The sequence below is a fragment of the Nylanderia fulva genome, unplaced genomic scaffold (assembly GCF_048542155.1).
Source record: "Nylanderia fulva isolate GAGA-0341 unplaced genomic scaffold, ASM4854215v1 Scaffold829, whole genome shotgun sequence".
NCBI classification, from domain to species: domain Eukaryota; kingdom Metazoa; phylum Arthropoda; class Insecta; order Hymenoptera; family Formicidae; genus Nylanderia; species Nylanderia fulva.
In genome coordinates, this window is record NW_028190949.1 from 32,501 (window position 1) to 41,929 (window position 9,429).

Below are 9,429 nucleotides of genomic sequence, written 5' to 3' on the forward strand. Positions count from 1 at the left end.
TGGACGCTATTGTGATCGGTCGCCAATTTTTGATATTTCGTGTGTCTTTCCCAGGTTTGGGAATAAGCGTCGTTCTGTTTATCTTCCAAGCGGAAGGATAAGCCTCGTTAACCAAGAGCAAGTTAAAAAGCTTGGCGAGTACGACACTCAATCCATCATATTTGATGTGGGCCTTCGTCAAGCCGTCGACACCAGCGGCTGACGAGTTGGGGATCTTCCTGATTTTACTCTTGATTTCTCCCGGTGTTATGGGAGAAAGGATCCGTCCCACTTCAACCGTGGGTACCACCTGTGTAAGAGGTGCTTGTTCTGGGCCTGCTGTACCCCATAGACCTAGGTACAAATCTTTGGTATCATTTGTATCGGGGGTTTCCCGGATTTGCATCAGAGATAGGTCATTAGCTGCCACTACATCAGCCAGCCTTTTAGGACACTTATTCATCAGCTCTTGGCATTTAGCGAAAGCATAGCGCCTTCTTTGAGCTCTATTAGGCCGTGTACCTGCTTTGCGTCTTCTTTGCCTTCGTTCAGACACTTTAGGACGCTTTGCTCTTTCATTTCTGCCTGGGTCCGTATCAGACAGGTCCGCTACTAGTCGCTCGTATAACGTGTCAAGATCTCTTTGGGAGACTTCACTCTCGTGTAACTGTGAGAGTTCCGTACTCCATGCCGACCATTTACGTGGGACTTCATACTCGACCCTCAATTCGGCAGAGATACGCGGCTTCCACTGATCTTCTAGGAGCTCTGGCGCTATCTCGCGAAGAGGAGAGTTCAATACAGCCACCGAGCCACTTTGTGACTCCATCGATTTTTGACTTTGACTGTGGGCGGCATCCTGAGACGGACCCGCTATTGCGGCATCTTCAGGTTGTGGTGATTGCGAGGCGAGTTCCATGGCTCGCAGACGCCTGCGGGCGTCGCTGATCTGCTTGTTTGTTCTGCCAGGGAAGAACTCCATCAACTTTATATTTATAAATCTTTCATTTGCGAATTCTCGCTCACGCTCTCGCAATTCATCCAGCTCATCATCTGTCCACACTGTTGGCCGGCGACCACCCTGGCCCGTTGCGGCATTCGCTTCGGCCGCTCGCTTTGCATTGCGCAAATTTGGGTGCGCATGTCGTTCATGCTGCGACAGGCCTATTTGAGAAGTAAACTTTTCTTGACACTTCTCGCAGGTGAAAGTAGCTAACGGATTTTGCCAATTTCCGACCTTTACATTTGGCGTAATGGCATCGCCAAGCGTGCATTTTTGGGAAGCTTTTATTGCACTTGTCACAGCTCCAATTGAGCGAGACAGAAGGATGCTCCTCTAGAACGTGTTTATTCAACTGCCCGCTGCCAAGGCAGGAAATATTGAGACCGTTCTCAGAGCACTTTGGGCATATTATTGCCGTTTCGACACTTCCTTGGATGTCATAGGATTGGGTAACCCGTAAGGGTAAGGGCTCCCATCGCATGTCCGGCGGCGCCTCTGGGACTCGAGCGCCGTTCACGTCCCCTCGCCTATTTGCCACACAGGCAGCGACCGGCCCGCCAGGGACGTTCTCGAAACCGGCCGCCTCCGAGGCTTCTCCTATATTCTCCATATCATAAATATATATTCGCTCCTTTAATAGGATCGTCACGCAGAGCTGACGCGACGTCCGGGCATTCGGCAGCACCTCGCCACACGATGGACTTAATCGCTCGAGACGCAATACTTATAACATGCGTCAGTTCGAGCCAAGCTAAGGGGCAGAATAATGCCAAAGGCACTTATTTGCTGATCAGCATTTCACAGAGTGTTATCTCTGTTTCCCCATGAATAGTCGACTTCAGCCAACTTATAGGTTCAATATACTTCGCAGAGCTCTTTCGACGCTGTTGGCGACTCGGATCGCCCATATCTACTAATTAAAGCCGTGGGTTTACGGGCTATTCAGCTAGCCGGTTATTAGACTAGATAACTCACGGGTAGGACACCAGAGTGACTAAGACTCCTCGCGGCGTGTTGCTTTAATTTTTTTAAAGCAAAAAGGGGAGTCCTGCCAATGACAGCACTACCCCTTCCTAGATATTAGCAATTCTTAATTATCTGGCAAGGCCAGTTCGCCACTAGTTTATGTGCTAAGATGTTGTCGCATAGTTACTTCAAGGAAAGAGCCTTTCGGTGTCCTTATGCCAGAGCCCCGTTGGCCGCCGGGGGGTGAGCCCCAGACGTTGCCCGACTCTCACCACGAGGAGGTGGGGTTGGCCTTAAGAGAGTCATAGTTACTCCCGCCGTTTACCCGCGCTTGCTTGAATTTCTTCACGTTGACATTCAGAGCACTGGGCAGAAATCACATTGCGTCAACACCCGCGAGGGCCATCGCAATGCTTTGTTTTAATTAGACAGTCGGATTCCCCTAGTCCGTGCCAGTTCTGAGCTGAGCGTTGAATGGCGGCCGAAGAGGACGACCACGACGGCTCGCGCCGCCACGGAAGCCTCGCAGCAAGGAAGATCCGCGGGAGGCCAAGGCACGGGACCGAGCTCGGATCCCGGGACCGGCGCGAGAACGCCGACCGTTCACCTCGCCCAGGCCCGGCACGTCAGCCAGACCCGCTTCCCGACCAAGCCCGACACGCCCCGCTCCTCAGAGCCAATCCTTATTCCGAAGTTACGGATCCAATTTGCCGACTTCCCTTACCTACATTATTCTATCGACTAGAGGCTCTTTACCTTGGAGACCTGCTGCGGATATGGGTACGAACCGGCGCGACACCTCCACGTGGCCCTCTCCTGGATTTTCAAGGTCCGAGGGGAAGATCCGGACACCGCCGCAACTGCGGTGCTCTTCGCGTTCCAAACCCTATCTCCCTGCTAGAGGTTTCCAGGGAACTCGAACGCTTATACAGAAAAGAAAACTCTTCCCGGATCTCCCGACGGCGTCTCCAGGTCATTTTGGGTTACCCCGACGAACACTCTTACGAGGGCCCGAATTGTATGCGGTTCCGCTGCCGGGTTCCGGAATAGGAACCGGATTCCCTTTCGCCCGACGGGCGTGTGTCTTTCGTATAATATTTATTATTATTTCCTCGACACTCGAGTATATTGTACGCCGTCATTGACATAGGATTTCTCCTAGGGCTTAGGATCGACTGACTCGTGTGCAACGGCTGTTCACACGAAACCCTTCTCCACGTCAGTCCTCCAGGGCCTCGCTGGAGTATTTGCTACTACCACCAAGATCTGCACCGACGGCGGCTCCAGGCAGGCTCGCGCCCAGACCCTTCTGCGCTCACCGTCGCGACCCTCCTACTCGTCAGGGCTTCGTGACGACGCGAGAGAAGACTAACGCCCGCTCCCGGTTGCCGCCCCACTTGCCGCTGACGGCAGAGTATAGGCTCGACGCTTCAGCGCCATCCATTTTCAGGGCTAGTTGCTTCGGCAGGTAAGTTGTTACACACTCCTTAGCGGATTCCGACTTCCATGGCCACCTCCTGCTGTCTTAAGCAACCAACGCCTTTCATGGTGTCCCTTGAGCGTCGAGTTGGGCGCCTTAACTCTGCGTTTGGTTCATCCCACAGCGCCAGTTCTGCTTACCAAAAATGGCCCACTTGGCACTCTGATCCGAAGATGCTCGTGGCTTCATAATTCAAGAAAGCCAGAGATCTCACCCATTTAAAGTTTGAGAATAGGTTGAGGTCGTTTCGGCCCCAAGGCCTCTAATCATTCGCTTTACCAGATGAGACTCGCGCGCGTTCCGTGCGGAACGGCCGAGTGCCAGCTATCCTGAGGGAAACTTCGGAGGGAACCAGCTACTAAATGGTTCGATTAGTCTTTCGCCCCTATACCCAGTTCCGACGATCGATTTGCACGTCAGAATCGCTACGGACCTCCATCAGGGTTTCCCCTGACTTCGTCCTGACCAGGCATAGTTCACCATCTTTCGGGTCCCAACGTGTACGCTCTGGGTGCGCCTCTTCTCGCGATGAGAACGAGACGCCCCGGGAGTGCGAGGCCGCATCGCGACGCGGCCCATCCTCCCTAGGTCGACGGCCAGGGCCGACCTTCACTTTCATTACGCCTTTAGGTCTCGCGACAAGTCCCAATGACTCGCGTACATGTTAGACTCCTTGGTCCGTGTTTCAAGACGGGTCCTAAGAGTACCCAAAGCAGTAGCGTCGCCGACCGGTATCGGTCTCCCGCGAGACCGCGGGAGACGTTCGCAGGCCTGTCGAAGGTGTACCGTACTGTAACCAACAGCGGGCCAGGACCGGGGACGGCGCGAAGTCCGTAACCTCCGAGTACCGTGGCGCGCGCTTGCGACGGTCTCGACGCACCGTGAATAGTGCGGCCTGATACCTTGCGCGTACCGCCGAGCAGCCGGCCGGGCGACCGAGGGTTTGTCGCGTGCCGTTTTACCGGCGACGCGACAGACACCGCACCCGGGCCGTAGACCGACACCCAGCGGGTCGCGACGTTCTACTTGGGGAGAAGTGCACGACGACGAGCGCCGGACATCGGCGCACGGTAGCGTGCCCGCGCGCGAGCCGCAAGGACTCCGCGGGACATCGCCGACCGACGCGAAGCCAGCGCCGCTGACGATGAATCTCCCCGTTCGATCTTTTGGGTTTCTTAGGTTTACCCCTGAACGGTTTCACGTACTCTTGAACTCTCTCTTCAAAGTTCTTTTCAACTTTCCCTCACGGTACTTGTTCGCTATCGGTCTCGTGGTCGTATTTAGCCTTAGATGGAGTTTACCACCCACTTAGAGCTGCACTCTCAAGCAACCCGACTCTAAGGAGAGATCCTCCCGAGGCGCGCACCGGTCGCTACGGGCCTGGCACCCTCTACGGGTAAGTGGCCCCATTCAAGATGGACTTGGACGCGACGCGGCACCTCGGGATAAGCGGATCCTCCCAAACACCACATTTCCCTGCGGCGGAACCGCGGGATTCGGTGCTGGGCTCTTTCCTGTTCGCTCGCCGCTACTAAGGAAATCCTGGTTAGTTTCTTTTCCTCCGCTTAATAATATGCTTAAATTCAGCGGGTAATCTCGCCTGCTCTGAGGTCGTCGCATAGTGAGTTTTCGTAGCCGTTTGCCTCCTCCGCGTCGCTCATCGTCGTCTCTCCTCTATAATATATATTATAAGAGGGAGAGAGAGAGAGCGTCGAACGAGAGAGCAGCAGCGGCAGCACACGAAATACGCGAGAAGGCAAATCGCCGGGGCGCTAACCGCACACACACTCGTTGGTGGTAATGGAGACGATATATCGCGGGGTTCGAGATTCTCGGCTCTCCCTTCTCTTTTATATACGAAATTCGGGCGGAATCGATTCGACGAGTACACGACGCGGCGCGCCGGTCCCCTTTTTTCGCTTTACGAAAATTTCGTGGACTCGGACACGCGGTCGGCTCGCGATTCAAAACCCTTCTCCGTAAAGAGGTAAAGGATTACGAATGCTCTCTCCGCCGGACGACGACGCGCCGTATATTTCTCCGTAATACCGTTATGTGTGCGGGCAAGGGCGCCTCGGCATAAGACGCGCGAGCGCTATCGCACCGAGAGACGCGGCACAGAGTGCGAGAGCAGTCCGGTCAGTCTGTGTGATGTACGGAGAGGAGAGACGGTGAGACAAGCGCTACCTACTTTCGGGAGACAACGACGCACGCGCCGCTCTAGGGAAAGCGGTGCCATTCACCGTCCTGACCCTTTTTTTGGCCGTTTGTTGCTCCCTTCGCGCGCGCTCTTACTCTCATCCCATTTCTCCTCGGCTCTCGCGTACACACACGACTTGGATACACAAACACGCTCCCCCTCTTAATTCGCGCAGCATTCTCTGGGCGCGCGTTCGCCAACGTTTTACACGCTTGTGCGCTTCTCCTCCTCATTATTATTATTTCGGTGTGTCATTTCAGACGACGCCAGGATTTGCACCGCGGCCGGTCGGCGCGGCACAGACACCTCGGGCGAACGTCCAACGATCGCTCGTACGCCCATTGTAAGCGTTGCACAGGGCACAGGCGACGCGCGCGCCATTCTCTGGTCGCCCGCGTCGTGGCCGTGCGCGCTTTTCGGGCGCAAGCAGTTTAGGGGTACTAAAACGACCCTCAGCCAGGCGTGGTCCGGGAATTGTATCCGTGGACCGCAATGTGCGTTCGAAATGTCGATGTTCATGTGTCCTGCAGTTCACAAGTTGACGCGCAATTAGCTGCGTTCTTCATCGACCCACGAGCCAAGTGATCCACCGTTCAGGGTAATCGTTCGAAATTTTTGCGTTCGCGAAGAAACGCGCTTCTCGTTCAACCATCGTGGTCTCTTCTCTCGGACGAGAGAGAGAGAATAATCGTGGTGGCTCTTCGATCAGCCTGTCCGCGCGCGTCCGAGGACGCGCGCGGACCGCCGCCTCCCGCCAGGGAAGGCTACGGCACAAAGATAGAGTTGTGTGTTTCTCGTTCGGAGCGTCTCTCCCGCAACGGGAGAGCCGGGGCGGAAGCTCTTTGAAGAAACCGTCGGACCGACACAGTTGACAGATTGGTCGAAATATCATCGATCCCTTCTCTGTGTTATATATATATTATAATAATATATGGGGGTCCTCTCGCTCGGCACTCGCGGTCGCACACCGTGTGTTCTCGGCACGCTGACCGCTGCCCCGCGACAACGGGGAGGGCGCGCGTCGACGAACGTCGTGGGTGCTGCACACACGCGTGCGCGGGCATAGGTTACCACCGGTTCGCGCTCAACGCCGAATCGACGCTCTGTGTGTGTGTGGCCGGAGAATGGCACACACACGAGCGTGATCGCGAAGCGTCTCGCTCCGAATCGTCGTCGAACACCGCCGGGCGCGCTGCTCTGCTTGCCGACTACTTTCGGTCAGAGAGGCGCGACGGCGTCCGTCGTTATATCAAAACACAACAACAAATTCCGTCAAATCCGTTATTTTCTTTTTCTCTGAGAGCGCCTTTTCAGCGCGTCCATTCAGTCGCCGACTGCTGCGAGCGCGCGTCTCTCCCAAAAGAGAGGACTCTCGACGCAGAGCAGGACCTCCGGAACGTTAATGATCCTTCCGCAGGTTCACCTACGGAAACCTTGTTACGACTTTTACTTCCTCTAAATGATCAAGTTTGGTCATCTTCCCGGCAACATCGGCAATGCCGAGACATTGCCGCGCACCAGTCCGAAGACCTCACTAAATCATTCAATCGGTAGTAGCGACGGGCGGTGTGTACAAAGGGCAGGGACGTAATCAACGCGAGCTTATGACTCGCGCTTACTGGGAATTCCTCGTTCATGGGGAACAATTGCAAGCCCCAATCCCTAGCACGAAGGAGGTTCAGCGGGTTACCCGGGCCTTTCGGCCAGGGAACACACGCTGATTCCTTCAGTGTAGCGCGCGTGCGGCCCAGAACATCTAAGGGCATCACAGACCTGTTATTGCTCAATCTCGTGCGGCTAGAAGCCGCCTGTCCCTCTAAGAAGATTTGTTTGTACGTTGGTAGTAAAAACCCGCCAGCCGAAGCCGGGGGCCTTCGCGATACCATAAGGTACGCCTATTTAGCAGGCTAGAGTCTCGTTCGTTATCGGAATTAACCAGACAAATCGCTCCACCAACTAAGAACGGCCATGCACCACCACCCACCGAATCAAGAAAGAGCTATCAATCTGTCAATCCTTCCGGTGTCTGGGCCTGGTGAGGTTTCCCGTGTTGAGTCAAATTAAGCCGCAGGCTCCACTCCTGGTGGTGCCCTTCCGTCAATTCCTTTAAGTTTCAGCTTTGCAACCATACTTCCCCCGGAACCCAAAAGCTTTGGTTTCCCGGAAGCTGCCCGCCGAGTCATCGGAGGAACTTCGGCGGATCGCTAGCTGGCATCGTTTATGGTTAGAACTAGGGCGGTATCTGATCGCCTTCGAACCTCTAACCTTCGTTCTTGATTAATGAATGAGGGAGAGAATGAGAGCGTTGCGGAAGTGAGTGAGATAGCGTGTATGAGAGTAATTGGTGCGAGACTCCGTAAATTCCTGTTTACGAAGACGAACAAAATTTCAAAGAGTGCTAGTGAGAAAATACTGAACATTGTGGGAGAATATGAGGAACAGATGATGAAAATGTTGTGCAAAAATGAGAGAATACAGGGGAAACTGGATGAGTGTATGCGTCGAGCGAGTCGGGATTTAGCCTACGGCGGAAGTGGAATGAGCTATGCGAGCGTGAGTGCGAAAAATGTTGAAAAAAGCGTGATTGAAAAGGTACAGAAAGTGAATGTGAAAACGAGTGAAAACGAAAGAGAAGAGTTATGCGGTAATAGTGAGAGCGGATGATGCAAGTGCGAGTGTGACAAGTGAGGAAGTAAAGGAGAGAATGATGAAGCATGTGAGCAAGTCACTGAATGTGCGTGTGAAAGAGGTGAGGAAAGTGAGGAATGGAGGTGTAGCGATTGAGACGATGAGCGAGAGTGAGTTGAAAAGAATAAGAGAGTGTGGTCAGTTTAAGAATGCTGGCCTAAAGTTTGAGCTGCCTCGCAAGATAGGCCCAAAGATCATCTTGTACGATGTGCCGAATGATATGGCGAGTGAAGTGTTAATGAGAGAAATGTATGAGAGGAGCTTGAAAGGGCGAGTGGATGAAAGAGTATTTATGGATCGTGTGCGTGTTGTGAGTAGGAATGCGAAGAAAGATGCAACCTGCGGAAATGTGATATTAGAAGTTACGAGTGCAATAAGAAATGTGCTCTGTAGTGACGGACGAGTGTTTGTGCATTGGAAGGCCTTTAGGGTGAAAGAGTTTTTCAGTGTGCTGAGGTGCCACAAGTGCTTCGCATTTGGGCACATGATGCGGCAATGCACCGAAAAAGAAAGACTGTGCCAAAAATGTGGATGTGTAGGACACATGATAAGAGATTATAAAAAGGAAAGTGTGTGTAGAAACTGTAAGCTGAAAGGGAGCAAATGTGATCACTCGGTTCTGTCCGAAGTGTGTCCGGAATACGTGAGAGCGTTAGAGAGAGAGAAAGCGAGAATAAATGACGAATGAATGGTGCGTGAATGTGGTGCAGTATAACTGCCAGAGAGCGTATGCGGTTATGTGTGATCTGGGTGAGATGACGCGCGAACGTCGAGTGAGTGTAGCACTGCTGCAAGAACCGTATGAAAGGCATGGACGTGTGGTGGGCTTGCCCATAGGTATGGATGTGATTGTGTGCGAAAGTGGGACGGTGAAAGCAGCAGTGGTGGTAAATGATTCTAGGTTAGACGTGATGTGCGTGAGAGAGTGTACGAATAAGCTTGGAGTGAGTGTGTGGTTGAAGGGGGACTTTGGCGAAATGTATGTGGTGTCCATGTATTGCCAGTATGGTAAGTGTATCGAGCCGTACTTGCGTACATGGACAGAGTATGTGAGACGGCCGGGAAAAAGCGTCTGCTGATAGGTATGGATGCGAATGCCGTCTCTCCCTTGTG

At 53.5% G+C, this 9,429-nt stretch overlaps 1 non-coding gene and 2 pseudogenes across 1 annotated transcript; all 3 read right to left on the reverse strand.

Annotated features, from left to right (window-relative positions):
- The window catches only part of LOC114929613 (large subunit ribosomal RNA), an 8,406-nt pseudogene extending 3,364 nt beyond the window's left edge, over positions 1 to 5,042 (reverse strand).
- Positions 5,043 to 6,074: 1,032 nt separating this feature from the next.
- Positions 6,075 to 6,229, reverse strand: LOC114929612 (5.8S ribosomal RNA). The gene has a single exon (XR_003819292.1). It is a non-coding gene; the product is annotated as a 5.8S ribosomal RNA (ribosomal RNA).
- An 806-nt stretch (positions 6,230 to 7,035) lies between these two features.
- Positions 7,036 to 8,067, reverse strand: LOC146719879 (small subunit ribosomal RNA; annotated as a pseudogene).
- Between the last annotated feature and the right edge of the window lie 1,362 nt (positions 8,068 to 9,429).